We start from the raw sequence: 24,730 nt of genomic DNA, 5'->3' as shown, positions 1-24,730 counted from the left end.
AGTGGCTGTGTCAATTTACATTCCCACCGACAGTGCAAGAGGGTACCCTTCTCTCCACACCCTCTCCAGCATTTATTGTTTGTAGATTTTTTGATGATGGCCATTCTGACCGGTGTGAGGTGATACGTCACTGTAGTTTTGATTTGCATTTCTCTAAAGATTAGTGATGTTGAGCATCCTTTCATGTGTTTGTTGGCAATCTGTATATCTTCTTTGGAGAAATGTCTGTTCAGGTCTTCTGCCCATTTTTGGATTGGGTTGTTTGTTTTTTTGATATTGAACTGACAGGCGGATTCTTAACAACTGCGCCACCAGGGTGGTCTCTCCTCTAAATTTTTTATAGTTTTGAGCAGAAAATACAACTGCAATAGCAGAACTCATGATACATATACACCAAACTATGACAAATATACACATATATATTTATATTATACATATATAATGAAACGCTATAGAAATGTATCAACTTTAGGTCTCTCTCCATAATAAATACTCCTTTATTTTCTTTTGTAATAAAATGAAACTTATAACAAAGTTAATTTGGCATACTCAATGAGATACATGGTTATTTTTGTACTATGCAAAAGTGGTGGGAACCCCATACAATTCTGAAAATTTTTCTCCTTTCTTGTTTTGTTAGTTTCAAAAAAAAAAATCTATAATCAGTATCAAAAAGTCTATAATCAGGAACCTCCATACTGTTCTTCATAGTGGCTGTACCAATTTACGTTCTCACCAATAGTGATACATGCACCCCAATGTTCATAGCAGCTCTATTTACAATAGCCAAGACATGGAAGCAACCTAAATGTCCATTGACAGATGAATGGATAAAGAAGATGTGGTATATATATACAATGGAATATTACTCAGCCATAAAAAAGAATGAAATAATGCCATTTGCAGCAACATGGATGGACCTAGAGATTATCATACTAAGTGAAGCAAGCCAGACAAAGACAAATACCATATGACATCATTTGTATGTGGAATCTAAAAAAAAAAAAATGATACAAATGAACTTATTTACAGAACAGAAATACACCCATAGACATAGAAAACAAACTTATGGTTACCAAAGGGGAAGTGGGGGGAGGGATAAATTAGGAATTTGGGATTAACAGATACACACTACTGTATATAAAATAGATAACAAACAAGGACCTACTGTATAGCACATGGAACTATACTCAATATTTTGCAATAACCTATAAGGGAAAAGAATCTAAGAAAAAAATATATATATATATCTGAATCACTTTGCTGTATACCTGAAACTAACACAACATTGTAAATCAACTATATTTCAATAAAAAATCAAAATTAAAAAATCTATAATCAGTATCAAGTTAACATTTTTAATACAATTAATATAAAATATTTAAACTTCTTATACATAATATCACTCATTCTTGTTAAGAAATAAAGGTTTTCAATGAGGCTTCCCAAACCTTTGTGTTCCTTGGCTTTTGACAATGGCCTAGAAGCAGGTACCAAACATGATCAGGTGTCTTGGGTGTAGAGGAGCTTGATGCGAAGGTACTCTTGGCTTACAAATTTATGGACTGTAGACTTAGGGGTGGGAGGGAAGATCTAATTAAGAGTTGATGGCACGGAGGGAGAGAAGGATTGCAGGGAGAAGAGAGGCTGAGTCATCCAAAATAACGTATCTTAATAGTCATGAATGATGGGAAGGGACAGAATAAGAATGGGGAGAAGAAGATGGACCAACAGAAGCGTCCCCCTCTTCCTGCTGACCCAGTGCTGGAAGGCATCCTGGAAAGCCCAGGACACGTTTACACTCCAGCCTGAGCTTAGATGTCACTTGGTACCAGACAGGACAAAGCCTAGTCCTGCTATCCCCATACTACACCTGTCTCCCCGCCATGAGCCAGTTTTCCTTTAGGTGTAGGCAAAGCTGAGTGAAGAGGATCACGAGGGAATCCACGCCATCTGCTGCCTGAGAGATTCAGCCCAAGAAATAGCGCCATGCTATGAAGTCAACTACTATCAGGAAAGAAGCCTCCAGTGATTGCACTCCCCTCGACAAGAACTCCACCAGGAGAAAAGGACAGCATAGCAGGGCTCCAAGGGAAGGGCAGCCCGCAGCACGGGCAGGACCCATCCTCTACGGGACCGGGTTGGGGGTCAGGCAGTGATCTCCCAGAGCAGGAGGATGGCACAGAAGTCAGAGGCTCCTGTTCTGTCCCGAGCCAGCCTGCGTTCATGGGCACCCCTCAGGCTTGGTGAAAAGTTCAAATGCAGCTCTCTGCCTCCACCCCATCTCCTTTAGAATCTTGAGAAGCCGACGGAGGCAGCTGCTGTGCTATGAGTGGGGCTTTGGGGAGACAGATGGTAAAAATGGATTTTTAACAACTCTGCTCAAATTTATGAATGAAATCCCTTCTTGGTCTTTTTTGAAAATGTATTCAGATTTTTTAATTGCTTTGAATTGCTCCTTTTGATAGCTGACTGGTGTTTCTTTGGCATGTGATGCTGTACTGAGAACTTGAAGGTTTAGATTTATTTGGGTTACACACATAAAATGTAACTCCCATGCCTCTGGTGGAGGAGAAATCAGCCAGATGTGTTCCCTACCCACGCACACAGGCTGAAAGCCACCATGCAGGGACCACTGGGCTTGGAGGGCCGGGTGCTGGGTCAGCCCTGAGCAGAGAGCGTTTCCAGGGCCAGGCAACTTTTCATATTCTGGACTTTCTCCCCAGCAGACCCAGCTCGGCTTTCCTGCACCTGGGCATTTCCTCTGCAGGGATCATCTTCTCCAGTGGCCGAGAGAAGAGTCATGATTAGGTCAGAGGCCTGTCCTCACCTGTCATACATCACTGGTCATCGAGACAGCTTTTTCACAGCTGCATTTCCAATGCCTAGAATCATGCCTAAATATCTGTTGAATGAAACCACATGGATGGAGGGGGATCCCTCAATGCCCTAGGTTTCACATAGGCTCTTTTATAAGAACCTTTCAGAATGTGCATTACTTCATAATAAAGACAAAACAAAAGCTGGGGTTGACACATCTAAATATTGCACAGCATACAAACAGGCCAGGAAAAAAAAATGGCCTAGAGAAATAGACATGTTCCTGAGAGCATTTTAAGTGGAGGAAAATAGGAATCCGTGCCGTCGGCTGCCTGAGAGATGTAGTCAAATACTGCTGCGCTGTGAAATTAATTACTATCAGAAAAGAAAGCCTCCAGTGATTTAAAATTATATTGCATATATCTGTGTAGTATATTACAGTACATTAAGAAAGTTAAAGTAAATTAAAAGCCCTGAAACAATCCACATATTATTTTGAGATCCCAGTGGCATATTAATTATGCTTTCTGCTCTATTCGTTTGTCTCTTTTGTAAATACAGGCAGCTTCAGAAGTAAACCGCTTGATGAATACACAGAAACATAGAAACGGCCATTGGCCCGCCGACCCCTCACAATGTCACAAGGGCTGCGGCCACCAAATATTCCGGTTGCCACTCACCCTACCAACACCCCAGAGCTGCTGCTTGTGGAGCCCCCGTTGCTAATTTCCAATCTCAATGTCTCCCCTTTATGCCTGAATACCTCCGGCACTCAGGTCTTTGGAGACTCTGAGTAGTATTCCAACTGTGTTGATTCCAACTGTGACGAATCAGGCTTTGAGGGTGAGCCTGAGAATGTGCCCATCCTGAGAACAGTTGGCTCAGTTGTGACTCAGGGCAGCGTGTTTAGTAAGAATGTGGTTCTGGAGGCCTCAGACCACCTGTGTTAATTTCCAGGCTCTGACATTGGTTAAGGGTGTGAGCTTGGACAGTTCAGCAACACTTTGCCTCAGTTTTCTTCTCTGTAAAATGAAAACAATAGTTATAACTGATCTTATAGGTACTATTATGGGCTGAATTGGGCTAAAATTCGTATGTTGAGGTCGTAACCCCCAGGACCTCAGAATGTGATGTATTTGGAGATATGCCTTTAATGGGATAGTTGAATCAAATGAAGTCCTATGGGTGGGCCCTAATCCAATACGACTAGTTTCCTTATAAGAAGAGGAAATTAGGACAAAGACACACACAAAAGGAAGGCCCATGTAAAGACACAGGGAGAAGATGGCCATCTACAAGCCAAGGAGAGAGGTCTCAGAAGAAACTAACCCTGCTGACACCTTGATCTTGGACTCCCAGACTCCAGAAGTGTGAGAAAATAAATGTCTATTCTTTAAGCTCCCCGATCTGTGGTATTTTATTAAGGTAGCCCTAGCAAACTAATATGGGTGCTTTTGGGGGATTCCATGAGATGAAGCATGAGTCAAAAGATGCTCAACATCACTAATTATTAGAGAAATGCAAATCAAAACTACAATGAGGTATCACCTCACAGCAGTCAGAATGGCCATCATCAAAAAGTCTACAAATAATAAATGCTGGAGAGGGTGTGGAGAAAAGGGAACCCTCTTGCACTGTCGGCGGGGATGTAAATTGATACAGCCACTATGGAGAACAGTATGGAGGTCCCTTAAAAAACTGAAAATAGAGTTGCCATACGATTCTGCAATCCCACTCTTGGGCATATATCTGGAGAAAACTCTAATTTGAAAAGATACATGTACCCCAGTGTTCATAGCAGCACTATGCACAATAGCCAAGACATGAAAGAAATCTAAGTGTCCATCAACAGATGAATGGATAAAGAAGATGTGGTACATATGTACAATGGAATATTACTCAGCCATAAAAATAATGAAATAATGCTATTTGCAGCAACATGGATGGACCTGGAGATGATCATATTAAGTGAAGTAAGTCAGAGAAAGACAAATATATGATATCGCTTATATATGGAACCTTAAAAAATGATATAAATGAACTTATGTACAAAACAGAAGTAGACTCACAGACACAGAAAACAAACTTATGGTTTCCGGAAGGGATAGCGGGTAAGGATGTGGGGGATAGATTAGGAGGTTCACATTAACATATATGCACTACCATATATAAAAGAGATAAACAACAAGGACCTACTGTAGAGCACAGGGAACTATATCTGAATCACTTTGCCGTACACCTGAAACTAACACAACATGGTAAATTAACTATACTTCAATTTAAAAAATGCTTTTAAAAAAGTTAGAAAAGTGTCTAGCATAGCAGATGTATGATAAATGTTAGCTCTCATTTTTTATGTAGGCCAATATGTTGCTAATTCTAAATAACTTTCTTAGAATTAAGATTTAGATTACAACCTGTTCATACTGTGCGTATTATTACGTAGTAGAATCACCGGGAAATTTGTGTTTTTTACATTAAGCGTTCATTTGTTCATTCACTCATAAAATAGATGTGTATTCACTGCTGAATTTGAGCCAAGAACTAGGGTGCCAGGAGGACAGAAGGGGTAGGCCACAGCTCGTAACCCTTCCTTAAGGAGGAGCTTGCAGCACCTCAAATGGTCCAATATGGGGCTCGTTGTCTTTAGTACAACAGAGTGGAGGCTGCAGGCCATAGGGTTGAACATAGCAATACAAGAGAACTACTCTCTGTCTGCAGGGTAGGCAGAAGAGGGGCTCTCTGGACCCTCTACCCGAACACACTCTGGCAGAGAAGGACCGCAACAGTCACTTACGCAGTCCTTAGGGAGGCTGCCTGCATAGCCAGGTTAGATTTCTTTGCAACTATAATGTCACTAATAAGTTTCACAATTTCTTTATTTTCTTAAACTATTTCATTCAGATATAATCGATATATAATAAAATATACATATTTACATTGTGTTATTTGGTGTTTTGACATATGTATACACCAGTGAAACATTGCCACAATCAAGATACTAAACATATGTTATATATATGTATCCCCAAGTCTCCCCATGCCCCTTAGTGATCCCTCCTTCTCACCCCTTCCCCTCCCCCTGCCTGCGGGCGACCCCTGATCTGCTTTCTGTCACTGTAAATTAGTTGGCGTTTCCTACAATTTTATATAAATAAAAGTATGCACTCTTTTTCGTCTGGTTTATTCACTCAGTGTAAATACTTTGAGATTTGCCCATGTTGTTGGTAGGTATCAGTAGTTCTTTCCTTTTGTTTTGGTGAGTGGTATTCCATTGTATGAATATGCTGCAATTTTGTATCCATTCCCCTATTAATGGACATGTGGGTTGCTTCCTGGTTTGGGCTTTTGCAAATAAAGCTACTATGAACAGTTCTGTCAAGACTTTGTATGGATATATCCTTTCTTTTCTCTTGGGTAAATACGTAGGAGTGGAGTGGTTGTATCCTATAGGTGTATGTGTACTTTCTTCAGAAACTGAAAACTGTCTTTGGAAGTGGTTGTATCATTTTACTCTCCCACCAGCAGAAAATGAGATTTCTATTTCCTCTATGTCCTCTTCATTATGTTCAGTCTTTTCTAATTGCACTTATTTAAAAAGTTGTGAAGTGGTATATCATTGTAGTTTTCATTTGCACTTCTCTAATGATGAATGATGAAATGTTTCTTCAGAGCTTTTGCTGATTTTTTTATGGGTTGTTGGTTTTCTTGTTATTGTTTGGAGGGTTTCCTATATTTTCTGGATTCAAGTCCTTCATCAGACATATGCTTTGCAAATATTTTCTCTCAGTCTGTGGCTTAGCTTTTCATTCTCTAAACATTGTCATTTGAAGAGGAGACTTTAATTTGAATGAAGTCTAATTAATCAATTTGTTCTTTTATGGCTCATGATTTAGGTGTCATATCTAGAAAATCTTTGCCTCACCCGAGTTTCCAGTGTTTTTTCCTATCTTCTTTTCTAGAAGTTCCATAGTTTCAGGTTTTACATTTAGGTATATGATCTGTTTTGAATTAATATCAATCAGGTCCAGTGGATTCATAATTGTGTTCACATCTGTAGCCTTCATGATTTTCTAATTGTTCTATCAATTATTGAGAGAGGGATGCCAAAATCTTTGATTATAATTGTGGATTTGTTTATTTTTCCCTGTACTTCTATCAGTTGTGGCTTCATGTATTTTGAAGCTCTATTATTAGGTGCATATTGAGGATTGTTATGTCTTATTGATAAATTGACCCCTTTATCATTATGAAATAACCTTCGTTATCCCTGGTAATATTCTCTTCTCTGAAATCTACCTTGTGTGAAATTGTTATAGCTACCACAGCTTTCCTTTAATTAATGTTAGCATGGAATATATTTTTTCATTAATTTATTTTTAATCTGTGTCTTTATATTTAAATTGTGTCCTTTATTTAAAGCATATAGTTGTGTCTTGCTTTTTTATCCAATCTGGGAATTTTGGCCTTTTAATTGAGGTATTGAGACCATTAACCATTTATTGTGAATATGGATTTGCGTAGGTTTATATCCATCACCTTGTTGTTTATTTTCCATTTGTCTCATCTTTTCTTCATTCCCCTTCTTCTTCTTCCTTCTTTTGGATTAACTAAATATTTTTATTTTTCCATTTTCTCTCCTTTGTTGGCTTACTAGCTCTAACTCCATTTTGTAATTTGAGTGGTTCCCTTAAGGTTTATAGTACACATCATTAACTTGTCCTAGTTGGACTTCAAGAGATATTACACCACCACACATTTTGCATTAGACCATTTGGGCTGCCATGACAGAAGACCATAGACTGGGTGACTGAAACAACAAACGTTTATTTCTCACTGTTCTGAAGGCTGGGAAATCCAGGATGAAGGCACTGGCAGATCCAGGGTCTGATAAGAACCCTCTTACTGGTTTGCAAATGGCCTTATCCTTGTTGTGTTCCCACCTGGTGGAAAGGCAAGAGAGACAACAAGCTCCCCTGTCTCTTTTTATAAGGGCACTCATCCCATTCATGAGGATGGACCTTCAAGATTTAATTACCCCCCAAAGGCCCCACCTCCTAATATCATCACATGGGGGGATTAGGATTCCAACATACACATTTCAAGGGACACAAAACATTCAGTCCATAACATATATGAGACATACAATAGTATAGTCCCTTTCTCCCTGCCAGCCTGTGTGCTATTGCTGTCATATATTTTACTTTTGCATGTTATAAAACCCAGAATGCATGGTTATTATGTTTGTTTAAACAATCATTTATCTTTAAACATAATTAAACAACAGGGAAAACACCATCATCTATTTAACCATTAGTTACCATTTTCTGATGCTCCTCATTTCTTTGTGCAGATCCAGGTTTTCATCTGGCATCCTTTTGCTTTTGTCTGAAGGACTTCTTTTAACAGCATTTCTTGCAGGATGAGTCTCCTGGGGTGATGAACACATTCAGCTTTTGTATGTCTAAAAATATCTTTATTTTGTTTTCATTTTTGAAAGATATTTTTTGGGGCATAGATTTTAGGTTGACTCTTTGTCTTTAGAGATGTTTCTCCATTGTCTTATCTCGGACATTGGCTCTGACAAGAAATCTGCTGTCATTCTTAAGCATGTGCCTCTGTACATGTACATACGTATCTTTTTTCTCTGGATGATTTTAAAATTTTCTTTATCACTATTTTTGAGCAATTTTGTCTTGATTTGTCAGTGTAGTTTAATTCATGTTCACTGTGCTTTGAGTTCATTGAACTTCTTGGGACACTAAGTTTATAGGTTTCATCAATTTTGAAAAATTGTTGGCCATTGCTTCTTTAAATATTTTTTCTCCCCTGCTCTCCCTTGGAGATTCCAATGCCATGTATATTAAGGTGCTTTAAGTTGTCTGACAGCTCACTGATGCTCCTTTTATTTTTAAAAAATACTGTTTCTATGGTCGTGTGGATAGTTTCTGTCTTCAAGTGTATTGATCTTTTCTTCTGCAGTAGCTAACTGCCACTAATCCCAGTCAATGTATTTTCAACACAGACAGGTTAGTTTTCATCCCTAGAAGTCGGGTTTGGTTGTTTTTTTTGTTTTTTCTTCTCTTTTTTTCTTTTTCTTTTTTTTTCTCTTTTCTTTTTCTATCTTTTTTCTTCTTCTTTTTTTTCTGGTTGTTTTTATATCTTGTATGTCTCTGCTTAACTTTTTGAACATATAAAATACACTTTTAACAACTGCTTGTCCTTGTCTGCTAGTTCTAACACCTGTGTGAGTTCTAGGTCAGTTTTGATTGACTGAGTTTTCTCTTCATTATGAATCATATTTTCCTGCTCTTTGCATGCCTGGTAATTTTTTTAATGGGATGCCAGAAATTATGAATTTTGCCTTTTGGGGTACTTGATATTTTGCATTCCTATCAGTTTTTTCTTGAGCTTTGTTTTGGGATATAATTAAGTTGTTTAGAAATAGTTTGATTGTTTCAGGTCTTGCATTTACGATTTGTTATGTGGGACAAGAGTAGTGGCATCCACCACTGAAGCAAGACTCTTCTGAATGTTTTACCCAGAGCTCCGTGAATTATGAGATTTTCCATTCTTACTGGTGGGAACAGGCACCATTCCTGGCTCTCTCTGAATGTCAATTACGAGTCCTTGTCATCCTTTAAGAGAAGAAAGTGTGGTTCTTTCCCTGTCCCTGGGTTGTTTTCCTCACCTACACGCACTGATCAGTACTCAGCTGAACATGTAGGGGTGACCTGCAGATCTCTGGAGTTCTCCTTCAATGCCACTCTGTCCTCCCAAAAAGTCTGTCCTGTAAACTCTGGCCACCTTCTTCTCCTAGATTCTCAGCTCTGTCTCCTCAATTCAGTGAGCCTCCTGGTTGCCCCCTTCCTGTGCTGTGCCCTTGGGACTCTCTCAAGGCAGTAATCTCAGGTGGTCGCGGGGCTCCCATCACTTGCTTTCCATCTCATGGCAATCACTGTCCTTCGTGACTGATGTCCAGTGTCCTGAAAACCAGCACATCGTGTATTTTCTTCGCAAAAAGTATGATGTCTTATGACCTGGCCTCAGAAGTTACACCTCATCATGTCCACAAAAGCCTGCTGGTTAGAGAAAGCAGCCCTCGCCAATGGGTGTATTTTGGGGAGGGGGGCATGACTTTCTTAAGTCAAGGGTCTCTAGAGGCTCGTTACCTCCCACAGGCAGTGAGCACACAAATGTGGGGCGTGGGAAAACTAGATTGGATGGGCGGGTTGGGGTCAGATGGTAGTACATCAGAAAGAGTTGACAAAAATAACCTTTCTACTCTGTACTCTGTAAACACCTCTGTCTGCATTGAGATTTCATCACACTGCTTCACTATTATTTAAGTGCTGGTCTCCACTAAATTGAGAATTTGGGGAAAGAAGAGACTATTTGTTATCCATCCTGCATCCTCTGAGCTCCTAGGGTGATGCCAGATTTAGAGCAGGAGCTCACCATGCTTTCATAAGTGAAATCAGAATAAATGGGCTGGAACAGCCCTCCAAGGTGGCCCTGAATTAAACCACGTTGGCCAAGCCTGCACGCCCTCCCATCACCCAGCCATCAGTCCACAGTGGGATGGGGAGTGACCTTGGGGGAGAGGCTCTGTGCCGCTCCAGGTACAATCCCTGAGGGCTCAGCCACAGTGTTCCCAGTAACAGGGCAACAAGTCCTTCTCCGACAGGACATTTGGGTGACGCAGCACAGAGTTCACATCACCGCCACCCCCCATCTCCATCCCCAGCCTCGTGGGTTAGTTATTCGGGGTTCTCATCACTTTTCTTCTGAATCACTGCAGCAGGGTCCTAGTTTTCCTGCTCACCTTCTTCACCCATTTCCAATCCATTTTCCACACAGCTGCTGTGATGCACTTTCTAAACACAGACCCAGTCGTGCCATTCTTCATTTTAAAACCACACGATGGTTTCTCATCACCTGTGTGGTTCAGTCTGGACCTCCAGCACCCTACACCCTGGCCCTGACAAACGCCTCAGAAATGGTGCCGCTTTTCACAGGTCTTCTGGTTCTTTCTCTGCCACATGCCTTTCCTCTCTGACCTGACTTTTTTTGCTTAGCTGATGCTTCCTGCCCTGTCCTTCCAGATTCACCTCCTTTATGAAAGCTCCAGGACTCTGCTAGCCTGGGTTAAGTGGCATTTCAGTATGTTATTATAGCCCTCAGTATTTGCCTTTTGTAACATTCATTACACAATGCTGCAAATGTCTGTAACCAGAGACTCATCCTGTTGAGGGTATAGACAGACAGCTTTCTCTCTTTCCCCAGCACCTAGCACACAGCCTGGCATATAAGGGGCTCTCAAACGTTTGGACGGTAAATGAATTAATCAAATGGTTTTGGACTTCCTTGGTGGTCCAGTGGTTAAGACTCTGTGCTCCCAATGCAGGGCCTGGTTCGATCCCCGGTCAGGCAACTAGATCCCGCATGCTTCAACTAAAGATCCTGCATGCCACAACTAAGACCCAGTGCAGCCAAATAAATATCTTTTTAAAAAACTCTTAAAAAAAATAATGGTTTAAAAAACACCCCAACCCAATTTTATTCTACTGGTTACCAGCCACCCCTTTTGAACATTGGACAGACAGTTTTCAAAAGCAGGAATCAGCCTGTGAAATGAGGCTTATTTATGGATTAGCTGGACTTCCTAGTAAAAATATTGAAGTTGAGCCCAAGAGCTACTTTGGCTTATTATGGAAGATCTTCCTTGTGGCTGCTGAGGAAGGCCTTAGAGGGAAGGGAGTGGCTGAGGGTATCCCTGCCCCTCCCAGGGGGCTGCAAGCTGTGTGGATGTCTTTCCTGCACTGGTTTCTGGGTTTCAGGTTTCTAGACTGGCTGAGATGAGAAAGTGACACTTGAAACATCCCTCCTATCCCCAGCCCCAGCCAGTGCTGTCCAGACTCTACCCTCTCACTTCTTCCCTGAAACAAGAGAGAATCTAGAACCCTCCCAACCACCCATTCTTGTTAACAGACATTCAATGCCCGCCTCACCGATGCATCACTGAGCTGTAGATGAGGGTCACACTGATGAACAGAGGTGATCCCGTCCCCAAGGACCCGCTGAGTTTTCCTGAAAGAGCTGCATGCAGGAGCTTAGAGGCAGTTGTATGAGTCGCAGTGATCTTTCAATATATTCTCACACCGCATTTAGGATTACTTGTAAAAGGATGCTTACACAGAATCCTGTCTTGCTTCAGATACCACTGGCTTTTTGGAAGTCACAAAGACACTTTGGGAAACTTTAAATAATTTATTTTACAAGGCTATCCCCTGTCCTGGGAGGTTTTCATGTTGAATTCTATTAACCACTTTTGTCTTTTGTTATAATGCATATATGAACAATTAAAAGCCATTTAAAATAAATGATTCCATTCACTAAAGCCAACAAATTAATTAACTGATACATAATTAGTCAGAGCAGCAAGGCATCCCTTCTGAAGGGACCAGAGAGGAAAGCTGTGATTTGTGTGTTCAGGAATGGAGTAGGTAACAGTCAGCTGTGCTCTTGGACCAGATACTGATACAATCAGGGTCATAATATAAGAACCAAAGGTGATAGTCCAGGGTCAGGCTGGGTCTGATAGACGCAGAGCTCCGGCTCTCAGAGAGGGGAGGGTGAAGGTCCTGAGAGCACGTCCTGGTCCACGGAGACGTACAAATCCTCAAATCGCCATCCCAGGAAGGTGGCCCTCAACAGTTTGTTTCAGGTCCATGAGATGAGTCCTGACATTGAGAATAAGCATTTAGAAACTTTTATAGAAACTTGACAGAGTCATTTTATGCTTGCTGAATCTAATATTTTAAACTTAGGGCTTATATTTTTATGTCCTTTTTCATTTAATTTTTCTAGTAATTCATTTTTATCACATTTAAAATATGTATCAGTGTGCAATGAATTATAAATAGTAAAAAAAAAGCAAAACAAAAACAAACTGGTCCTTTGCCAAGATATTTCTAGAACCACTGGTTTGGATCATTCCAGAAATCTTTAAATTCAAACCTTGCAAAACACTGTCTGGCCTGAACACGTTCTAGAGGACGTACTAAGAGGTCTAATATTCCTTTGCAACTGAGTTGGAAAACAGGATTGGTGCTTCCTTGCATCTGTCTTTCTGGAGACGCTCCTGTGCTCTGCAGAGCCAATGCCATCCAGGCAAGAAGGGGAACAAGGATGTATCAGAGCTGTGTATGCTGTACATAATGCAGATGCACTGATGCTCATTTTGAATATGTGCCCACGGAGAGGGTCATGAGTCAAGTGAAAAGTACGATTATGGTACAATCACCAGCCACAGCTGTGCATTAGAGCCCATTCCACCACAGTGAATGAATGGTCCTAAGTCCCATAACAAGAGTGGCGGGGACTGAGGACCTATATCTCAGGGCTCTTCGCAGTGAAATAGCAGAAGAGAAGCTCAAGAGTCATTCTTTGTGATAGTAGGATGTTGGTGAACAGGTTAGAACAGAGCTAGTTAGTCATGCCCAGGCTTTCCTAGTAAAATGGAGGGAGTACAGCCACTTACTCGGACCGAAATGGACACTTGTTGGACCTGATTCAAGTTGTCCTCGGGTCATTGTCTTGGGAACATCTTCTAGCAAGTTTATCTAGAGGCTTTTTTGGTGCTAAAGCAGCTGTAATAATTTCTGTAGCCTCTTGGATGGGATTCCAGGTGGGCCTGCCTTGTGATTTATAAGTATCATATATGAATATATACACCCCAGGGGATGACTCCCCACAAATCCATGCACCACTTCCCATTCCTTGAACTTCTACCATGAACAATAGCTCTGACATGGGAATGAAGAAGGCTTATGGTTTGATTCTGATGTGTGAACCATGAGCTCCAGATTTTAAAAAGTAAAATTGCTAATCTGGAAAGAGCAGTTGCTTATTGACAAACAGCTACTATATTTACCATATCATAGTAGAAGTGAAAATCCCTCACCTTCTATTATGATATATGGAGATGGTACATGGGATCCATTGAGTCAAGTGAATGGGGACAAATCTGATGCCCTGAATCAGGAGTATTATACTTCCAGAAACCTATGGGACACTCAGTGTAACACACCTGATACTTAATAGCAGTGGGAAGTATCAGCAGTGGACAAAATCAGATAGAGCGGGTTCAAATCCTAACTTCTCTGCTTCCTGGCTATACAATCGAGGATACTTGACCTCTCTGAGTCTCAGTCTCCAAATCTGTAAAATGGAGATAATAACACCAATCCTGAAAGCCTAACACTGACAGAACACTCCTTATACACTAGTCCCTGTACTAAGTATTTAGAGATTTTTTCACTTATTCTTACAGCAAATTTTCAAAGTTATATACTATGATAACCTGATACCCAAATCCAAACACTTACTCGTTACAGCTTCAGAGATAAAGCATGTAAAGGACTGAGGACAGTGCCTGGCACATAGTAGGTTCTTAATAAGTAGAGTCATTAGTCTATTATTATTATTGCTGCTACTGCTTAGGGAGACAAAGGCAACACGGGAGGTGAAAATGCACACTTGGCTTTTGCTCAGAATTCTCTCCTCTGCTGGAGGAACCCAGGGCTGCCCTGCTCTAGGGTGCTGTGGGGTGGTCCAGGATCCAGATTTCTCAGGCCCCACTCCCAAGTGCATCAGTAAGGAAAGCAGGTTTACCTTCAAGGCCAACCGTAGGCAGAGAATGATTTAAAGGACAACTAGAAGGCTCCATGACCCCCCCCCCCACCAAGTATCTCCCTTAAGGCCTGGATGTCACCTGAAACTCATTTCAGGTGAGTTCGGCCATTCATTCTGCTGGGATCTCTAGAAAGCTCTACTCTGCTAATGCCCAGGAGAGGTTACACAGAAGTGTGAAGAAATTTCACGCAAACAGTATAAGATGATATCAACAGCTGTGCTAGACAACTTTTGACATGTAGAAGAGCAATGGTCGCCTGGCAGGGGTTAGAAGAAGATGCTCTTGAAAGAAAAAAGAGGCCGGCAACAATTTGGGGAGTGTCTCCGTTTGTACCCGGCTGACCCTGCTTATCTTCATCTGTGTGCAGATAAGTTACACGTTGTGAGGACAGGTAAGAAGCCTCTGGAAGGAGCCTGCCTGGCCCTCGGCGCACCTCAGCGAGGGGGGCTGCCACGTGACCCAGCACATCTCCCCTCGGGCCGCGGGCTGCGGGTGTGGATGTGCATCGCCCCCTCCAGCCTCCCTTCCTCCCTTCTTCCTGCACGAGGCACGGCGGTTAGTAAAATCAGGCTGCCGGCCTTCCAATCCCAGCTCCCCACTTGACAGCCACCTGATTTTGGGCAAGTACTTAATCTCCAGGAACAGGGAACCCACGGAGATGCGTGAGGATGAAAAGATGCCGAGCGCTGCTCGGTGCCCACGTTGGACCCGCAGGCAGTGACCGGCCAGCTGGGCAGGTGCCAGGCCCCTGTCTCCTCAAACCAACCCTGCCCGTCAGTGAGGAACGATTACCACTTACAGAGATAACACAAGTTCGAATGTTTCCCTTCTGCTTCCCAGGGATACAACCCAGTGACGCATCTCTTTTACGTGAACATGGGTCTAAAGATACAAACATCAAGGGTGGGAGATAGGGCTTCTGAATGTCACACGTGGTCTGTGACCCCGCAGCCACCTTGCTCACCCCTCTGTGTCGCTGTTTCTTCCGGGTAAAGTGAAGGGGGTGCTTGAGACAGCCCTTCGGAGCTCCTTCGGCAGCACCTCTCCTGGGTGTCGGTCAGCGAAGCTGTATTATACTTCCCAATTCTCAGTTTGCCTGTCTGTAAACCCCACTGTCACTGCCTGATGGCAACTGACTTCGTATGAACATTAATGACCTTCGCATTCGCTTTCCAGCTCTCTCGAAGCATCCCTCATGTCATGCAGCCCTCCCCCCCCCCCCCCGGGAAAAAAGGGAAACGAGAGCTTTAACCAGCTTCTGGGGACTGTACATAGGCTGAAACTATTTGATGACAAAACCAGGAAGGAAGTTCAGTCAATGTACTTTTACATGCAGTCAATAAAAAAGTATTCAAAAGATCCTGTGGAAGGATCACAGATACCTGCTGAGTTCCTACCGAGTGCTAAGTTCCTTGGATAAATTGAATTCACGTCCTTGCTCTGAAGGAATTTGCAGTATATTATGGGGAGATAAATGCATGTATCCGAGTAGCTCCAATTCCAATTCAAGGTCAGAGGGGATAAACGCCACAAAAAGGATACAAAAGTATCATATTAGTTCAAAGGAGAGAAAGTTACTCATGGCTAGGAAATCAGGCCCCCTTACACTCTCAATGCTTGTTGTAGGAAGGCTTTGTGGAGGAGTCCGGGTGGTGAGTAGGTAGGACGTGGATCTATGAAGATGGGCTGGGGGTGGGAGTCTGGAGGAACATTCCAGGGCAAAGGCAGGAGGGGGGGAGGGGAAGGTGGCGGGTAGGTCCCCCGTCAGTGGGTGGCCCATTTGTTTGACTTGGTTCTGAGTCATGAGGTTATAAACGCTGGCTGAGATCTCAGAAAGCCTTGAACTCTGGGCTACATAATTCCTGCCCTATTCCTTAAGTTCTTAGAAAACGTTGCAAGTTTTGCAGGAGGGAAAGATATGTAGGGGAAAATAGGAGGAGAGCTGGAGGGGAGAGGGCTCAGTGAGGAGAGCCTGTTACTAACGCAAACTAGAGGGGATGGTGGTCCAGAGAAGCAGTTTCAGGACAGAAGGACCACACAGCCTCCAGGCTGCCTGGGACTCTCGTGCCCTCAGCCTGCTGTTCTGGTGTGATTATTAAGACCTCTCTCTACAAGTGTACCAGTTTGCACAATAAATGATAGAATCACTCTAGTTAAAGCGGAGTAACTGGAAAGGTAGGACGGAGAAAAAGAATCAGGTTTTGGAGGAAAATGAGTCTGGTTGTGGACACACTAAGTTGGAGGTAGTGTTTGGGCTTCTAAGTAGGAATAGATAACAATAATAACAGTAATAATAACAATAGCCAACAGTCCCTGAGCACTTCCCCTGTGGCAAGCTGAGTATTACCCACTTATTCTTCACAATAACCCCATGAGGCGGACACTATTATTATCCTCATTTTATGGAGGATGAAACTGGGCAGAGAGTCATATGAGTAGTAAATAGTTGAAAATTCAGGCCTCGACCTCAGGAGGGAATTCAGAAGGGAGACAAGAATCCAGAAATTATCCACCAAGAAGAGGTAGCGGAGGCTGAGAGGTCCAGGCAGGTTGCCAAATAGAGAGCGAAGCAGAGGATGAGAGTTAAAGAACAAATAAGGACATAGCAGGAGGAAGGGGAGGTCGGAAAGCCCCAAGAGGAACACTGGGTTAGGAAGAAACCAAATGACAGCATCGCGAAAACCAGGCAAGAGACAAGAGAATGACTGGCTCGTGAGCACAGGATGCTCTGGAGAAATGGGGCTAGAGGGGGGCAGTCACCAATGCTGGATTGGTGGCTTCTGACCCAACTGCATGCCTGTGAATTTCTCCATTGTCAGAAGGGTTTCCCTTGTACCAGCTCGTCAACCCAAGCCCATAAGGACAGATGTCAAGTTCCTGGCGGGGTTCTGCATGGTGTGGGGATTGCGTCCCAGGCTCCTGCTTTGGGGGTAGCAGCCCATCTGCAGGCCGCTGCTGGCTCTGGAGGGGACCGGCTGACACAGGAGTGAGAAAGGCTGTGTGTGTGTGCCAGGGGTCACTTCTGCCTGGAGCTTCCACTGAACTGGGTTTTTTAAAAGAAAAGTGATCCGGCGACTCCCTCAGAATGGGAGTAGATAAGAACTGCAAGGCTTATCTCACCTCTGACTCTCGAAGGCAACTCGCTGACCTCCAAGGGTAGGATTTTGCTAATCCGTAAGCCTAACTTGGCCTGAATCTCACCCAGATTCAGTGTAGGCTGTGCGTGCCAGGTGGGGATGAAATGAAATCTCAGTGTTGTTGTCATATCGTGTGCCTATTACTATTTTTTATTTTCATTGAAGTTTAGTTGAATTACAATGTTGTGTTAGCTCCTGGTGTACAGCGAAGTGATTCAGTTATACATATACATATTATACATATATATGTATATACATATATATTCTTTTTCAGATTCTTTTCCATTATAGGTTAATATAAGATAGCAGAGTTCCCTGTGCTATAAAGTAGGTCCTTGTTGTTTACCTATTTTATATATAGTAGTGTGTATCTGCTAATCCCCAAATCCTAATTTATCGCTCCCCTCAGACTATTGGTATTTGGAATCTTTGTCTTGTGTACTTTTGAAAGTAGGATGCAATTAACCTGACGTTCCTGCTTCTCTTGGTGGTACGTATAATCAGTGACTGTGCTGAAACTATGGGCCCTTCCAAATCTGGAGTAGGCTAGGATTTATTTTCTCTCTCAGTTTCAATTTCTATTCTTCCCCATCTGCATGACCTTCCTCCTTGAGGAATTCAGTCCTTTAATGATGAAACTATCTTTTGATTCAGGAGAGAAATGGTGAGCTTCTCAACCTCAGCGCTATCGACATTCAGTACCGGATCGGTCTTTGTTGTGGAGTCTGACCCTCGCGTTATAGGATGTCCAGCCGCCTCCCTGCCCTCATCCCACTAGATACCAGCAACAACCAACCCCTCTCCCCAAGCTGTGAAAATCAAAAATGCCTCCAGCCACTACCAAAGTCCCCTGGGAGCGCAATCTCCCACATTTGAGAACCACAGTGATTAGCTCATTCAGACTAAGATGTTAGTGACTTAAATATGTATTTCTTTGATGAATATTTCCATGTTGTAAGTGGAACCAAGGAAGAGCGATGCAGATAGGCAGAAATGTCAATTTCTCTTTTTTTCTGTGACCCAATTAGTCTCTCATTCATGCTTCCTGATGGCAGAAATACAATCCACCTAATGGATAGACTTGGTCATCTTCGGGATTGGATGCACTCAGTTCAATTCAGGATTCCTCGCTCAGTCCTGGGACGTTTACACGGCGCTGTGATGCCCGTCAGAAGGGAGCAGCAGTGGTCGTTGGGACTTGGTCCTCCTTGTGCTGGTACCCGCGGTGTCATGCGAGCATCCTCTTTGCTTCTCCTGCGGACTCCTCCCTGACGCATCCACTGGGTTCTACCATCACTTCAAAAGGGCTTTCGCCACTCTGCATCATCCTTGTCCTGACCACAGACTCCTCTGGGACATAAGAAACTTGAGAACTTGCTCCCTGTCTTCTCTGAGATGGAGACAGACTCTCCTGGCCTGGACGCACCCTGCTCTGTTCCTGTCCACTGCTGGTGACGCATGCTGGTGTGATTTCCCTCTGTCACTGGGTCCTTGTGCCCGGCTGGGCTCTCCCCCTTTCCACCACCCCCAATACAGGTAGAGGGAGAGGCAGCCAGTGTCTACCTATTTGCTTTTCCTCTCCCCCAGCTTAGAGGAGGGAGAGGGAAAGAGAAGCCTCTTGAACTTCAAAGTCAAGAATTTAATGCCTTTGTTTGGTTCTGCAAAGGCAACTTCCCCCTTAGACAGTGATGAATCGCTGCTAGTTGCCTGAGCTGGAGGAAAGCCCTCGGGGCCTCGTGGAGAAATTGACTGGAAAGAGAACACATGGCTTAATGCCCTTCCCACCCCCCACTTGGCACTCCTCCCCTCCTCTGTCTGCGGGGTACTGCGACTCTGGATGTACAGACCAGGCAGCATTTTCCAGGCACGTCCTCCATAATCCGAGAGACATTGCACTGGGTTACTTACTTTACCTAATTCCATCAGTCTCTTTGATGGGTGAGTATGGGCCGCAGGAGGTACGGAACCTAAGAGAATCCATTTCTTATCATCAGCCATCAAGACTACAGTAAAGTGTCTACATAAAGTGTCCCTGCAGACCTGAGGATTCTCATGGGAAATTTGGGAGGGTGACGACATGAACGCAAATATTACTATACGTGTGCATTCGACCTATAGAGAGTAATAATCCCCTCTATACTGGGGACACATAAGACCCAGTGAAAAATAGCTGTGTCTTCCCACATCTATAGTTAACAAGAAACAGCGTCAAGCGTCTATCCCGCAGTGGGGAATAGCTCATGTGGTCTTACAGTTACCAAGATTACTATCTCACACCCTCTCTTTCTCTAAGCCTCCATCCCCTCCTACACTAACCCTACCCCGTGATGCACTTGCTTCCACTCTCACTGAGAAAGGAGAAACAGAGAAAGTGGACACACACCGCATCCTTTGCACCTGCGCCCGCATTCCCTGCCTCTCTCCCATCACTGCGGTCAGGACCAGCTCCCCTCTTTTCACTGGACCCCATCCCCTCTCCTTCCTAGAATTCCTTCATTCTTTCATCCTCCCCGCTGTTTCCTCTCTTGTCAAAGCCTGCCTTTCTACTCTTGTGTCCTCACCAAAAGAGGGAATATACTATCTTTCCGCTTCAATATCGAAGGAAAAGAAATAAATAAAAACTCTCTCTGGACCTTGCTTCCCCTCCTCTACCACCTGATTTCTCTCCATCCCGTTACGGCAAACTCCTCAGCAGAGCTGTCTATCCTCACCTTTCACCCACATTCGTCCACGCCATCACAGAAACTGCCCGGATCCAAGGCACTGTGAACTCCAGGTGTGAACTCAGTAGTACTGCTCACTGCTCGAGGTTGTCGACCACTTTTCCTTCTTTATACACTTTCTTCACTTGGAACCCAGAACCCCACAGCTTCTCTTGTTCTCCCATTCCTGTTCAGTCTCCTTTGCTATTTCCTCTTCTCATCTCCCTGGATGTTGCAGCATCTTTGGATGCTTTCTTTCTTCTATCTGCACTCACACCCTGGGAGAGTTCAGCCAGCGCATGACTTTAAGTCCACGTATATTCTGATGACACCCCAAATTTATATCTCCAGCCTGAATGCCTCTCTTGGATGTCAGACTTGTATGTACATTTACCTGCTTGAAATTTCTGCCTGGATATCTGCAGACATCTAACAGCTGTCATGTCCTTGGCTGAGCTCCTGACCTCCCATCCCTCCCCTCCCCCACCTCGATCCTGCCCCCCACCCCACTGCCCTCCTCACTTCATCAACAGCACTGCTATCCTTCTGGTTGATCAGGTCCCAACCAAGGAGGAATTCTTGACTCTTTCTCTCAAATCTACGTATGGTCCAATCAGCAATTTCTGTCAGTTTTACCTTCAAAATATATCCAGAATCTAAACACTCCTCAACGTCCCCAGCACCACCATCCTAGTCACCCTCTGTCCTGTTATTGAAATCACTTCCTCCATCTTGACACCACACACGAGGTCCATGCAAACCTTTGTTAGACCAGTGGGGCTCACACGTTTGGTCTCAGAACACTTTATACCCTTAGAAATAATTGACGACCCCCAAAAGCTTTCCTACGTCAGGTATATCCATTGATATTTACCGTATCATGATTTAAAACTGAAAATTTAAAAATAATTCAGTAAAAAAATAACAAACCCATTGCACATTAACATAATTTTATGAAAAATAACATTTTCTAAAACAAAAACAATGCAGTGAGAAACGTAACAGTATACAGTTTGAAAAGTATGTTTTGCAAATCTCCTTAATGTCTGGCTTAATAGAGTTTAGTTGGATTCTCTGATCTGCCTCTGCTTTCAAGCAATTGAACGTTATATGTCGTGTAGCCTCTGCAAAACTCCACTGTATACTCGTGAGAAGATGAGAATGGAGAGGGAAAATTAAGCCTTACACAACTATGAAAATATTTTGACTTCATGAGGGTCCCTGAAAAGGTCTCAGGGACTCCCAGGAGGTAGGAGACTATGCTTTGAAAAGTGCTAAGTTAGATGATACCATGCCTCTGCCCGGACCCCTCAGTGGCTCCCAGACACAGGAAGAATAAAAGGCAGAATCCTTGTATCTTATCGGGGAACAGTATGATATGTCCCGTTCCCTGACTGGCCTGGCCCTCTCCTTCCTCTGTTCCTGCCATACTAGCTTCCTTCCCAGCCCTAAACCATGGTGCTGCCTCAGGACCTTTGCCCTTTCTGTTTCCTCAGCCCAGAAGCTCTTCCCCCTGGTGTCTTCACGGCTCACTCCTTCACATCCCTCAGGACTTTACTCAGTGTCACCTTTTCCATGGTCTTGCCTGGCTACCTCTCTAAAACTGCCATCCTGTCGCCTCTCTCACTGGTCCATTGATCATCCTTATCCCTGCCTCCACTTTATTTTCTCCTTAGCGTTTATCTCCATCCAACTTACGACTTATTTTACAATTTATTTTTGTTCACTTCTCCTCTACTCCCAACCACATCCTATAATCATTTATGACCTTAAAATAGGAAATAATCTAAATATCTAACAGTGATGGGTAAGTTAAATAAAGGATGTTGCCTCTGTTCTATGCATCCCCACAAGAAAGCGGGCAGGGAGTTCCGCTGTTCTGTTCACTGATGTCTTCTCAGCGACCAGGCAGGGACATCGTGCCTTGTAGGCACTCGATGGAGTTTGAAGGGTGAATGAGTGAAGGAGCTAGTGAGTGAACGACTAACCCTGTGAGGTAGCGTTATGATGTCTGCATCCCAGCTGGGGAAGCAGAAACCTAGTGACGGTGAGACTTTCCGTGACTCATGGAGCTGGTGAAGAATGAGCCTTGGGTGCAGGTCTGTGACTATAAACCCTGGGCCCTCCCAGCCCTGCAGCCCCACCACGCACACCGGGTGCACCCTCCATCCTACAACCAGCCTCCAGCCTACCCGGAGAGCAGGTGTTTCCAGGTCCTAAGTGTGCCCTCTGTGCTGGAATAGCCTTCAGGGATGGTGGGATCCAGCACTCTGGTCCCCCAGGTGAGACAATGGCCCAGAGATGTGCCATGACTTACCTGGTGTCGCAGGCCCCAGAGCAGGAACTGGAACCCATGTGAGACCCACCAAGGAAATGCGGGTCACAGGGGACTTGGTTTAACCCACTACATTCTGGTCAGACATTTGGCTTTTGGAGGATTGATGATGTCACAGTCACATGGACGGTCTGGCACGGTCTTGCTGCAGAGACATGCACTGGGGTGTCTATTTTCGTGGAGACGAGTCGGGACACATACTGGTGCCGTAGAGCCACCTTCCTCAAGGTCAAGGCCAGGCTGCTGGTCTCAGGTGCCCGGAGGCTCTGCTTGACCTGCTTTCCTAAGGGCAAGGGCTTAGCGTGGACCATGTGTCTTCTCCTCCATGCCAGCACTGTGCTTGCCTCCTTACCCACCTTCATGATCTCATTCACCGCCCAGGACAACCATACAATCTGCTTATTATTATTATTTCAACCCTCGAGCTTAGAAAGGCTAAGTAACTCGATTAAATTCAGAAAGACAATGAGTGAGAAATGACGTACCTTATAAAATAGGTGTGCAACACGCCTGCCATTCTAACCTCGTAGGAAAAGCAGGAGACAGGGCTTAACCTCCCCGAAACCAGGGCCCTCGGAGCAGTCGGGGTGAGACAGAAAAGGAAGGAAGTAGGTCTTATCTGGTGATCCTTTTTTATACTTCTCTTCCTGTCTTTTAGAAAGAATTTAGAAAGTGTCATATTTGTTTTAAAGTACTCTAGGGAAACAAAAAGTGTGTGTGTGTGTGTGTGTTGGGGAGGGAAACAGATGAAACAAGATGGACACAATGTTGATAATTTTGAACTTAGGTACTGGGTTTGGGGTTTATTATATTATTCACTTTAGTTTGTGTATGGATGAAATTTTCCATAATAAAAAGAAAAACAAAGGAAAAATGATTCAGCTAAAAGAATGTTCATCCAATAATTGTTTATGATCGCAAAATGTAGGTAATATTCTAAATATCTAACAATAACGGGTACATTAAATAAATGATGTTACATCTGACCTGTGCATCTAGAATGATATAGATGTAATTTGTTGATGTGGAAAATATCCACCATGTGCTAAATAAAAATAAAAAATAATTTTTAAGAAAAGATGTATATTAAAATTTCATTTTAATTGTACATTTATAGTTTAATGCTTGTGTTTCTGCATGGAAAAAGTCTGGAAATATTCTTTGAAGACTTAACTTTACATATTTAGGTAACATATGAACTTTCAAACAAAGTATGTATCATCATTGCAATTAATTAAAAAAAATTTTTTAAAGCAGATCATAAAACAGCATGTATAGGATAATTATATTTTCATTTAAGAAAAAAAAAGGAAGGAAAAAGGAAAGACCAGAGCCTGGATGTAGGATGCAGACTAGGTCTCAAAATTCCAGGACCAAAGCCAATCAGCTGGAAGGAAAGTTTGGGAGAAAACTCTGGGACCAGATACATTGCTGGTTGCACAGAACATGAGCAACCCTCCACCCCAAAACTGGGAAGGGGGCTCTAGTGCCCAGTGCAAGGCAGGGCTCAGCCAAAGCTTGTTAAATTTAAAAAGCTCTTCTCTGCTCTGCTCTGTGCATTTCCTGAACAGAGGGGGAGGATCGAGTTCATTATTTCTTAGATTAGAAAGTTCTGATGGAAGGAAGCCTCCTTGGAAGAGAGAAAGGCAGCAAGGAACAGAACAGCAGGGGAAGGTGCTGCCAAGAGCGGTTCAGGCATCTGTCTAGTGACAGCTCTGCTGAGGGATGAGGGACAAGGGGACCGGACGCTGCCTATGTACTTTTACTCCAAGGGAGGCTGGGGTGGGGGGAGGTAAACAAGTGCATTTGAATGTGGTGGGCACTCGGCGGGGCTGTAAGTGCAGACATAATCGGAGCCACAGATTCTTGTCGTCGGGCTAAATGAAAAATCTGTAATTCAGACCATGAAGTCAGCATCTGGGTTTGTTGCTTTAGCAAACATAAATCTAAGGTCAGAAATCTTACCCTCGATGTGATGCGGGGCAAGGTTCTCATCTGTATCCTTTAGCCATCAGCTACCAAGATAAGCGAGTATGTC

The sequence above is a fragment of the Eubalaena glacialis genome, chromosome 15 (genome assembly GCF_028564815.1).
Source record: "Eubalaena glacialis isolate mEubGla1 chromosome 15, mEubGla1.1.hap2.+ XY, whole genome shotgun sequence".
NCBI classification, from domain to species: domain Eukaryota; kingdom Metazoa; phylum Chordata; class Mammalia; order Artiodactyla; family Balaenidae; genus Eubalaena; species Eubalaena glacialis.
Note: the sequence above shows the minus strand (reverse complement) of the source record.